The sequence below is a fragment of the Crotalus tigris genome, unplaced genomic scaffold, assembly GCF_016545835.1.
Source record: "Crotalus tigris isolate CLP2741 ecotype Arizona unplaced genomic scaffold, ASM1654583v1 scf7180000018030.5226217, whole genome shotgun sequence".
Lineage (NCBI taxonomy): Eukaryota > Metazoa > Chordata > Lepidosauria > Squamata > Viperidae > Crotalus > Crotalus tigris.
The window spans coordinates 841,931-854,045 of record NW_024096786.1 but is presented as its reverse complement, the minus strand read 5'-3'; positions in this window follow the sequence as shown (position 1 = coordinate 854,045).

The following is a 12,115-nucleotide window of genomic DNA, read 5'->3' as shown; positions in this document are numbered from 1 at the left end:
TATCTGTAATGTTCAATTGTTATGGCCAATTTAGCATTTTTTTCACTCTATAGTGATTACTCTTCTCACCCCTACCACCCAAAAATCTCAGGCACTTTAAAGTTGCCAGGTTGTAAAACATTGGCTTAGACTATGTGGATGATACAGGAGTCTGGTGTAGTAGGAACCATATTATTTTCTTTACTGTGTTAGTCTGGAAGTGGGTCTGTCATGCTTGTTTGGGGGGATTAGAAGAGTGACCTAAGAGGGAGACCACAACAGGGAAACACAAAACCACTCTCTCATCTAGTTCCTTCATTTACATCCTGAAACATTCAGCAGTAGGAAAAATAAAATTAAAAGTAATCACGAATCAGAGAGTTACAAAACATTAGTTTGATGATTCTCTTCACAGTTAATTTAGTGAAATATCCAAGCTGACTTTTTAAATAGAATTGGAAGGGCAAATCAAATTGTCCCATTGTATGAGTTGGAATAAATTCAATAATCTGGAAAATGCTTGCACTTATGTAAAAACAGTTGCTCCCCCCCCTCCCTGAAACTATTTGGAAAATCCAATAAAATTGTTTTTTGATACTTTATGGTGGCAAACCTAATTGGCTTTTATTTCCAGAAATAGCACATGCAGTTTGATTATGTTCCTCAGGATTGTGCCAACTCTTAGAGACCATATGTAGGGAATTTCTCCAGTTGGGACAGCATCTTCCAAAGGTGCACCTATCATCATTTTGAATCCATCCATGTAGCTGATGATTGTCCTCCCTCATTTTCCTGTACTGTATACTTCCATAAAACGTCACATAATGTGCCAAAAATATGATCATTTGTGTGTGGTTATTTGTGCCTCAAATGAGAAGTCTGGATTGATTTATTCGATAATTCATCTGTTTGTTTTCTTAACTATCCATGGTGTTCTCAGAAGTCTTTCCCATTGCCAAAATTCAAAAGCATTAATTTCTAACCTACTTTTTCAAAGTCAGATTTTGTTTCTATGGAGTATAACAAGGAAATAGAGTGTCACTGAACAATTTGGTCAGTGCAAAATAAAACTAAATCTGATCTAGAGTTTATCATACATAAAAAGACTTGTTGAAAACAATAGGTCTTAAATAGTCATTGAGTATACAAAGTATATCTGTTGTATCTTATTAGATGACAGAGTTCATAGATCCATCTTATAGCTTTCCATATCATTGATACAAAATTGATAAAGAGACACAATAGACTGACTGTTCGTAGTTTTTTATGTGATTTTGCCAAATATTGTGATACAGAAAAGCTATTGTATGCCATGGAATCAGTTTTAACTAAGCAAATCATGCATACTTAGATATAATTTAATGTAATACCTACTCTTGGAACAAAGAGAGGGGAAAAAGCTGTTTTTCGTTATAGTAGCCATCTAATTGCTTGAAAATTTAATAGAACATTACATGTATTGTAATCCCCCAAATGCATAATTTAGATTTAATAACATCCTAAGAGTTAGTTCCTGGAATTTAAGAATAAATTTAAAGTAACCTCTATTTTAAAGAAAAGATTTTTTTTTTAACTCTCTTTCTGAAATAATAGGTTGGATTCCTTATACATGTATTCACAATGAATTATAGACTGTCACTGTTAAGCTGACAATTTCCCTGTGGAGAAAGGATATATTTTCCTTAAAAATGGCATTTGTTGAATGAATCACTTGCAAGAGTGCAAAAAAACTGATTAGGGGATTTGGAGGTAGGAATGAAATTAGTGCAGTGAAAATAAATTCAGGGAAAATGCATTTGTGATATGACAAAAATTAAATGATTGAATTTAAGAATGTGTGGGATAGCAGTTAATGTTTTGAACTGGGAATAGTGAGACCCAGGTTCTAGTCCACTATCACTCATGGAGCTCATTGGGTAATTTTGGGCAAACTTCTGTCACAGCCCAAACTATCTCAAAGTGTTGTTGTGATGGGGGAAAAATAAGAGTGGAAGTGAGGTCGGGTAATTTCTACTATGGTGTCTTATGAGAATCCTATCATTATTTAGTTATGCGAATATAGCAATAGTATTTTCTTAACCCAGCTTGTTGTGTGAACCCAGTTATTATAAAAGCAAAAATGTTTTGAAAGAACACATTTTTTTTAAAAAAAAAAATAGAAATAAAATGCTAAAATGAAAATATTTGTATGGAGAGGTCCATGAAAGGATTTTTCTTTCTTTTAAGCCATTTGCAGGTAACTTGTGGGTTTGATCTGCTCAAGGATTTTCAGGAAACAAATGGAAAGTTGGTATCTTAAGTCTTTGAAAGGTAAAAGGAGGGGAGAGCAACATTTCCTGAACAGAAAACACACATCAGCCTCCTTTAGTCCCAGTATCTTTGACTCCAAATTGAATGAAGAATTTTGCAAAGATAAGTAACAGTTTACTTATGTTCCTTAGATAAGTAGATGACCAGAGCTGTACACCCTATTGTAGACATAAACATGCCATGGTTCATAAAAGGGCATTACAATGTTGGCAGTTTCCTTTCAGTCCCTTTTCTAGTGATAGAAAAGCATAGCATTTACTTTTTTCACAACTGTTGCCCATGATTTAACATCTTCATTCAGCTACCAAGATTTTATTCCTGGATAGTTACAGAAAGCTAAAGCAACATCAGTGTTTGTATATGTGTATTTGTGTGTGTTGCAATGTGTACCATTTGACACTTAGATTAAACTATCCCTGGCATTCATTGACCAGTCACTCAATGAATAATCCTTCTGGAACTCTTCTCAGCTTGCCAATCATTTTGGATTTTCATCACCTTAATTACTTTGCTATCGTTCATAAACTTGGCTAACTTACCACTTACATCTAAGTTAAACTCAGCTATGATCAAGTAGAAAAAGCACTAGGGCCTTACTTCCATTGAGAAAATGGCCTGTTTTACTTTGTTTTTTAATCAGTTAGAAATGCATAAAAGAACAGAGCGTCTTATCCCATGACCTCTTCGTTTACAAAAGCCTTTGATGAGGAACTCTGTCAAAGTCTTTCTAAAAATCTAAATATACAGTGTTGACAGGGTCATTTCAATCTATGTTTGTTGGCATTCTAAAAAAACAAACAAACCCAACAACAGCATCCCTTTGACAGTTGCTAAGGCAGGATGAAGACAAAAACTATCAAAGCAGCCACAGAATCTACATTTAACTAGTGTTGAGATGAATTATGGAAGTTTTAGATGAGCATAGGTGTTGTAATGATTGTCACTAGATCCTCAGCAATGTCTTAGGATTTTTGGATGAAGAAACACCAATAAGTGCTGATTCCCATTTTTGAAAATATATATTTCAATCATCAGAATAAAAACACAATGGTTAAGCCCAAGAAGTTTGGACTTTGAAAGTTTAAAGCAAGTTAGGAGAAAAATACATGGGAAAGAATTGATAATCCACCTTCATTGTGTAGATATAAAATATTCTAAGAACATTAGATTTTTACCTCAAAGTCAATGAAAGCCTAGTTAAGATTTTATTATATTCCCTATCTATCTATCTATCATCTAAAGAGATTGTAGCTACCCAACTCCAACAGAATTATTTTAGCCAATTGGTCACTGTCTCAGCCCAACTTATCTCACGGGGTTATTGTTGTGGGGAAAATAGGAGGAAGAAGATGTTGCCTTGAATTATTTGTAAAAAATAATAAAGGTGGGATATAAATAAATAAAATTTTGTAAATTTGTAACTTTCATGTTAGAAAGAAGAAATCTCTAATGGGAGAATCATGTTTTTCTAAGGCTATTTCCTAGCACCCAGCTTATGGCTGGAAAGTCATATCTTTGTGGATACATTCATGAAATGCTGAAGGATGAGAGAAGAAATGGACTCAGAAGCTGGGGATGGGAATATATGTCAATACTTGTGGGCAATTTTGCTCTGAGTAGTTTTGGCTTGAGCCTGTCATTGGCAATGTTTCCAAGCAACACAGCCTTCCATTTGGCAATTATATACTGAAGCAGCTGCTTATTCTCAACAGTATGTTTTTTTTTTCCCTGACAGTCCATGTATCCACTGTCTGCCCTCCTCCCTAAAACACAATTTGTATGTTATCCAATATAAATTTCCTGGCCTGTTTCAGTGTTTCAGGAAATGAAATGACCAGAGAAAAATTAGGATTTGCTGTTGTTTTTGCAGGGTGCTCCTAGTACTATGAAAAAATAACAACAGAAGTCTAGGGGAGGGTGAAAATATTTACATACACACTTGCTTGACATTTAAAATGCTCTATTTTGGATTTTATTTAATTCTTTACTAAAAAAAAAAGAGAAAAAAGACTGTATATTAAAATCAGCCACAGTGAGGATATCACAGATTATCTTTGTATAAAGTAAATAAACAATTATTTCAGCTCATTTAATGGGACTGAGCATGTCCCTCTTGTCACATTCAGATATGTTAATTTTCTACAATAAAATCATAATTAAATCAAATTCAAATGAAGATAATTAACGAATGTTTTTAACACTGTAACGTTTTGAAAATATGGCCTCACCTGCTTTGCAACTTGTATGTAATTCATTCGTATTTATATTTATGCCTAGCTATAGTCACAGAGGATGCATGATGTTCACCACCATTTTTGAATTATTATACATTTAATTTAAAATGTGTGAAATGAAATGATTGCTGAAGCCGGTAAACAAAGTCACCCATTTAAACTTTTTTTTTGGCTATTAGTATCATAGTATTTTAATATTTGTAAGAAGTTTAAAATTTAAATTGCTATTAGTATTTATATATTTAAAAAGAGGGTAGGTCAAGCAGAAGAGAAACATTTCTTTAATCATTGTGTTAATGCAATTTACTTGTTTAATCATTCATTACAGAAATTAATTAGCGTTATGAACTTCAACATTATATACATTCTATTCATGCGTATGCATACACACACACACACACACACACACACATACAATACATACGCATGAATAGAATGCATGTGTATGTGTGTGTTTATTATTACAGTACATTCCCATTATACTATTCCTAAGGATAAAAATCTTGTACAAAATGCAGAGTAAGAAATAGTAAGCCCCGCCAAATTAAAGGTATGAATAAGGGAATTACAGCTAAATCTAGTTTAAAGCAACACCATTACAGTACAATTCCATATTTTCTATTGTTACTTCAACCACATTCCTATACTGTTTCATAAATTGCCTTTTGTTCTTTAAACTTCCTCACCTCTCTCATCAACTCCATTCAACCACAACTTTTTGGGTTTTCCCCTTCCTTTCAACCCATTCATAATTTTGTTTTGCTATTCAAAACTAATTGCTTCTATATGACCAAACCATCTCCATGTACTTTATTTACTTTTGTATTCAGTTCATTTTCATTCATCACAGATTCATTCTTGGTCTTATTTCTTTTTGTTTTACCATACACATCTCTTAGTATACTCTTAGGTATTCCACTTCTACTGCATAAGAATTTTATATTTCACTTGACATACTGTACATAATTCTCACTTCTACATAACAAAGTGAGTAGAAGCAAGCTCTCGGTTTCTCAGCCAACAATTTGTCATTTTCTCCATATATAAAAACACATCATGTTCCAAAACTATAGGAAGTCCTCACTTTGTGACTGCCTCAGACAGTGATTATTTTCAGTTACCACAGTGATGAAAAAGTAACTTTGTGTCCAATGACTGCATTTACGACTTTTGCACTGTTTCATTCTTAATCACGTTTGGCATTACAGTCAGATAGCATGCACTGTCCTGTGCGTAACCTGTTTTTTCATCCTTCTCATAGCTCTGTTACAGAGGAGATTACCTAAACAAGCTCTGTCTTCCTGAGCTGCTTTTCTCTGCAGTAGATTTCCCAAAAGTGTTAACAGCTCATGTCTGTGACCTTAATTGATTAGAATCCTGAGCCTGTTAGCAGCTGCTGTCTGAAATTGACAAGATCTAGTCAGTTTCACACTAAAGATTTTTACTTGTCTGGTAAGCATCCCCTGGTGATCCATTAATGCAAGCACATTCCTTTTATGTATATTCTCACTGTATGCTTGCTTATTCTCTTGTTATCTCTTTCTGTCCAATAAATGTAAATACAACATCAATTCTTTTCTTATTAATTATTCCAGTGCTACAATTTGCATTCTCAAAGGTGGGGACGTGGGTAGAAAGGTCTATAAGGTTTTCCCTTTTCTCCAGCTTCCTTAGAAATTGAGTTCGGATATCTTCCCCACTGTTTGGGCTCAACCAACTATTTGGAGTCACATCCTTCTGATGCTATAAAGCAGGGGTGTCAAACTGCCAGCCAGTGGGCTGGACGTGTCACGATGAAACTGTGCCCACCCCATTGCTGGCAATGGGGAAAAAGCTCCAATATGTCGTGCAATGTCACGTGGCATCATGGGTTTGACATGTCTGCTGTAAAGCAAAGGAAAGTTGAAATAAAGCCTGGTTGCAGTGTTTTTTCACTTAGTGACTGCTTTGCTTAATAACTGAGCTGCTGGTCCCAATTATGTTTGCTAAATGAAGACTACTTATATGCATCTCTAAAGTCATCTATCCATAAATGCACTGAACAGCTAAGAAGCTATCACCCATCCTTATCTTATATCCTGTTGAACATTGAATTATTCATTAAACATTTACTTGTTTTCACACATGTTTTATCTCCATTATGTATAGATGTTTTACATCCAGCAACCAATCTTTATGCTTATGAAAAGTCCTCTTATTAAAGCCTGTTTACTTTTTCATAGACTTCCTCATAAGTTCCCAATGAACAATATTTCTCAAAAGAGCAAAAATCTGGGCTGTTCAGCTTAAGTCACATTGTAGTTCCCATATTTTGCTTATTCACTTTACATATTTTTCTATGAGAATTTCATCAAACATATTTCCAGACCATTTATCCCTCTGTATATTTTTTGTATTCCTTACTACCCTTTTCTTTGTGTAGGGCAGACATGTCAAACACAAGGCCCGTGGGCCAGATGTGGCCCATGAATTGGTTTTATGTGGCTCATGAAGCCATCCTGAAAACAGTGAGGGAACAGCCCCCACTGTGTTGGCCCTGGCCAAGGCCAGCCGGGAGCCAATATACAATTTTGTGATGGCCATCTATGCTGAAACACATTCAGTCTTAGCTCCACAAGGCCGTCTGGAAACAGTGAAAAACCAGCCCCTGCCACATTGGCCCTGCCCCCTGGGTGCATGCAGGGGAGGTGTCACCCTTTGTGAGGAATGAAGAAATGCACCATCGCCTGGAAGTGGCCAGCAAATGGCCCTCGCCTACTTCACATATCCAGCTTGATGGGCTCCGGGGGAGGGGTTTCAGTGGGCAGTGGGGCGCTCTCCTCACAGCACCGAGAGGCTGAGCCGGGTGGCGCAAATCCAAAAAGAAGCGTGTGGCCCCCCAGCCCCCAGCCTGCGGTGGAAGCTCCTTCTTAAGCTTACTTCATTCATTCATTCATTCATTCATTCATTCATTCATTCATTCATTCTTGTATTCATCAAAATTAACTGGCATTTTCTCTATTTTCAATTAATAGTTCTTGGACTTCCTTGACCACATCCTTTACAATTATTTTTATCTTTATAAGCTTTATATTTCATATGCATATTATAAAATAATTTTCTTCCTGATTCTGCAGTAATCATTTTACTGTATACCTATTTCTTTCAATTCATTATTGCATCGAAGATCCTTTCCCTTCCATTAACATAATTGCACACAGTACATTTTTTTACTGTGTTCTTTTTCTATTCATCCCGTTGGCAGATTAATCTAATATTCTTTTTTCATACAGGATAGAATTCATAGTTCTGTTCTCTTTCATTGTTGTACTCTTAGTCCAGTTTCTTTCACTTCTTTTTCTTTAATGTCTATTGTTTCCCAAGGTCACTGTTAGCAATACCAATAACATTTAGAACCTCTTATCATATTTATATCCTTCACTAAGAATCGCAGTCTTTCATCATAAAGCACAATGTGATGCTTTTATAGTTGTATTCATTATTTATCATATTGTCTATGAACAGATTTATGCTTAAACTATGAATTTGAATAAAACATGCCTTCTAAGTAGGTGCTTAGATGCTTCTAAGTAGATGATCACCAAACAATTAACATTCTAATTCATGCTTGCATCCTCAGATAATTCCATCAATCAAGGAGAGAAGCAACCTAGAACTAAGGAGAAACTTCCTGACAGTGAGAACAACTAATCAGTGGAACAGCCTGCCTCCAGAAGCAGTAAATGCTCCAACACTGGAAGTTTTTAAGAAGAGACTGGACAGCCATTTGTCCGAAATGGTGTAGGGTTTCCTGCCTGAGCAGGGGGTTGGACTAGATGACCTCCAAGGTCCCTTCCAACTTTACTACTATTACTATTACCTTTTCTTTACTCTCTCATTTCATTCCCACCCATCAATTCATGGTCCTTAACAGAATATTCTCCCATGTCAGCCCCAATCCCCAAATGCATTCATTTAGACTCTTGCCCTTTTCCTCCCTCAAGCTCATATATCACCATTCATTAGAGTGGAACATGCAGTTACCACCAACCTATGGATTAATAATTCTTGTGCATCCACAACAATCTAAATAATTCTATTTCATACTTTCTGCAATACATTTTAGTCCTTTCATTCATAATTAAACCTATCTGCTCTCTCCCTTGCAAGAAATAGTCAGTTCCACTCCACCTATTATATCCTTCCCTTTTTTCTTAGTTTTATAGACACATAAAATATTTGTTTTTTTTCCTTTTTGTTTAGTCATCTTCTTTACCATTTACTTCTCTTACATTCCAAGTTGCAAAATTTTGTAGGCTGTGCTCATTGCCAGGTGGATCCATAGATAATGACCTCTGCCACACATCATACCTTTGGTCACTTGAGATTCTCACATACTGCTTTTAAATAAATCAATATTTAGACTAAGTAATCATAATTATCTCTATGTCACCTAGAGAATTCCCTGTTAATAGAAAAGGACAGTAGCGATTAGTTTGGGCACAATTTGGCCAATGTGTTACAAGTCCATGTTCATGCTATTCTATATAAGTAGGACCTTTAATCCAGATATTATTTGCCAACATACTATTGCCTGCAATTCTACCACTTCAGAAATAGATATAATATACTAATACTCATGCTATGAATACATTCTATTATTTCTTAGGACACTGCTTTTTTTTAAAAAAAAAATTAGACTTCTATGAAGTACAATGAAAAGGGTGACTATTGTATATATTGTAATCATACATAAAAAGGCTATTGAAGATTTTTTTAAAAAAAAAATCTTATACTTTAACAGACATTTATAAATGGAAATTAATCAAGGAGAGAAGCAACCTAGAACTAAGGAGAAATTTCCCGACTGAGAATAAACCAGTGGAACAATTTGCCTTTAGAAGTTGTGGGTGCTTCATCACTGGAGGTTTTTAAGAAGAGACTGGACAACCACTGCTCCTTGGGCAGTCTGAGTTTTCTGAGTTGGCGCAGGAAGAACATTCTTTGTGGTGTTTTTTTGATTACATTTTTGATGATACATTTTACATCTTGAGATATTATAGAACCTAGAAACTTGAAGGTCTCTACTGTTGATATTGTGTTGTCTAGTATGGTAAGAGGTTGAATAATAGAAGGGTTTCTCTAAAAGTTTACTGTCATTTCTACAGTTTTGAGTGTATTCAGTTCAAGATTGTTCTGGCCACACCACAAGGCTAATTGCTCAACCTCCCATCTGTATGCCGATTCGTTGTTGTCTTGAATGAGGCCAATCACTGTTGTATCATCTGCAAACTTCAGTACTTTAACAGGGGGATCTTTTGAGATGCTGTCATTGGTATATATAGAGAAGTGGAGAGAGCACACAGCCCTGGGGGTGTGTGTGTGTGTGTGTGCTAATTGTACAGGTATCTGATGTGACTTTGTCTACCTTCATTTGCTGCTTCCTGTCTGTTAAAAAGCTTGTGATCCGCTTGTGGTCAGGCACAGCTATCTGATTTAGTTTAGTGAGAAGAATATCTGGAATGATGGTATTGAATGCCAAACTGAAATCTATAAGAAGGACCCTTGCACAGGACTTTGGAGATTCAAGATGTTGTAGAATATAGTGCAGAGCTATATTAACAGCATCATCTGCTGATCTATTTGCTCAGTAGGCAAATTGCAAGGCGTTTAACAGTGGATCTGTGATGGTTTTCAGGTGGGCCAGCACTAACCTTTCAAAGGTTTTTATAACTATGGATATCAGAGCAACTAGTCTGTAGTCATTTATTTCTTTGATGGAGGGTTTCTTTGGCACTGGGATGATAGTAGAGCATTTGAAGCAAGAAGGAACATAGCACATCTCTAATGTTTTATTAAAGATTCAGGTGAAGAGCTTAAAATCTTAATCTTAAAATAGTAATTTCCAACCGTTTGGTGTACATTTTTTAAGCCAAGAATTGCATCATAAAATTGTGATATTGGAAGGATAATTATATTCCAATCTTCACGTTAAGCCAGAAAATATGAATCAGACCAGTTCACATCCAAATTCACAATGATCACATTTCTCAAGCATTCCTAGCAGATGGCTTACCAAGTGGCAACATGCGTATTGTGATATGTTACCATATGGTTCTCTGTAGTCACATGGATTGGTGCTCAAAAATCTAAATGATGCCATCCAAATACAATAGTTAAAAATTACAGTATATCAAATGATGTGTTGTTCACTCCCCATTCAAATGGGTTCCTTAACTCAGCCATTTTACCAGTTTAATGTAGGAAGGGGTGTTGCTTAGATTTTTTAAAAGTTGAAGGGTCATATATTTATCAGAAAATGAAAACGCTGAGTTTAAGCATTGCTTCTTTACACCAATGCTTCATTTCTTTTCATTTCTGCTGCCAGTCACCAGTATTGTGAAGCCTTGGGGCTGTTATAGCTGTACGCACACGTATGCAGCCAGAAAGTGATTGCTGCCCTTAAGAGAATGATTAAAGGTTTATTGAAAAATACGAGTTTGCAGGTTTTCTTAGAGATTTTTTTTATCCTTGAAGCAACTGTTAAAGTCAACTTATTAAGATGCCTGTGCAGTAATTAAGCCTAACAAGGAGGACAAAATGCCATTTTTCTTTTAACATGACCAGCTTACATAAATCTCTCTTCAATTATTGGGATGCTGGAGTCGTTAGGGTAGACAAGGCATAGTGAAAGCTACCTCCAAATAGAATCCAATGACACGTTGAATCATATTATCACAAACAATGCTGTTAGTCAAAAATATATGGCATGCAAACATATCTGCTTTCTAGGACAAAACATGGTTCCAATGAAGAAATGGGTTTTGACACTTACTTGATGGTTAGGAAATAAGGAAATAAGTCACAATTGTGACAGCTGGGGAAAAAAAACCCACCAAGAGCAGAAAAGTCCCATTTTTGGGTAAAAATGGGAAGTAAAGAAGCTTCAATTTGCTTTAAAATGTTCCATGATTCACACAGCAATGGCATTCTGTGACATATTTCAAAATTTATTAAAATGCTATATCTGCATTACATGGCCAACTGAACATTATTATACCAAAATACTTGTCAATGAAACCTGACACCACCTTGTTAAGATGAGGACTATCATATTTGGGCTGTAAAAACTGAACCATCTTTAAATGGTAACAAAGAATGAGATTTTCATGTACTAGTTTGCTGCCATCTCGCAGTCATCCAGATTTTTGCATGCCAGCTATGGTAACCACAGTTAAGATTTACATTTAATTATATTCAGGTAGAAAAATGGCATTAAATCTAATCCCAGGAAGGTAAAATATCTGAAACCTCCCAGCTGTGAATGTGGCCAAACATGCTGTTGCTTTTGTGGCCATTTTTCAGGCTGTCATTGTTACTAATTTAATCCCTGCTTTGTTTCATGTAATTGTTTCTCCTGCCTGAATTTTTCTTTCTTTCTTTCTTTCTTTCTTTCTTTCTTTCTTTCTTTCTTTCTTTCTTTCTTTTTTTCTTTCTTTCTTTCTTCCTTCCTTCCTTCCTTCCTTCCTTCCTTCCTTCCTTCCTTCCTTTCTTTCTTTCTTTCTTTCTTTCTTTCTTTCTTTCTTTCTTTCTTTCTTAGCATATTAGCAAAG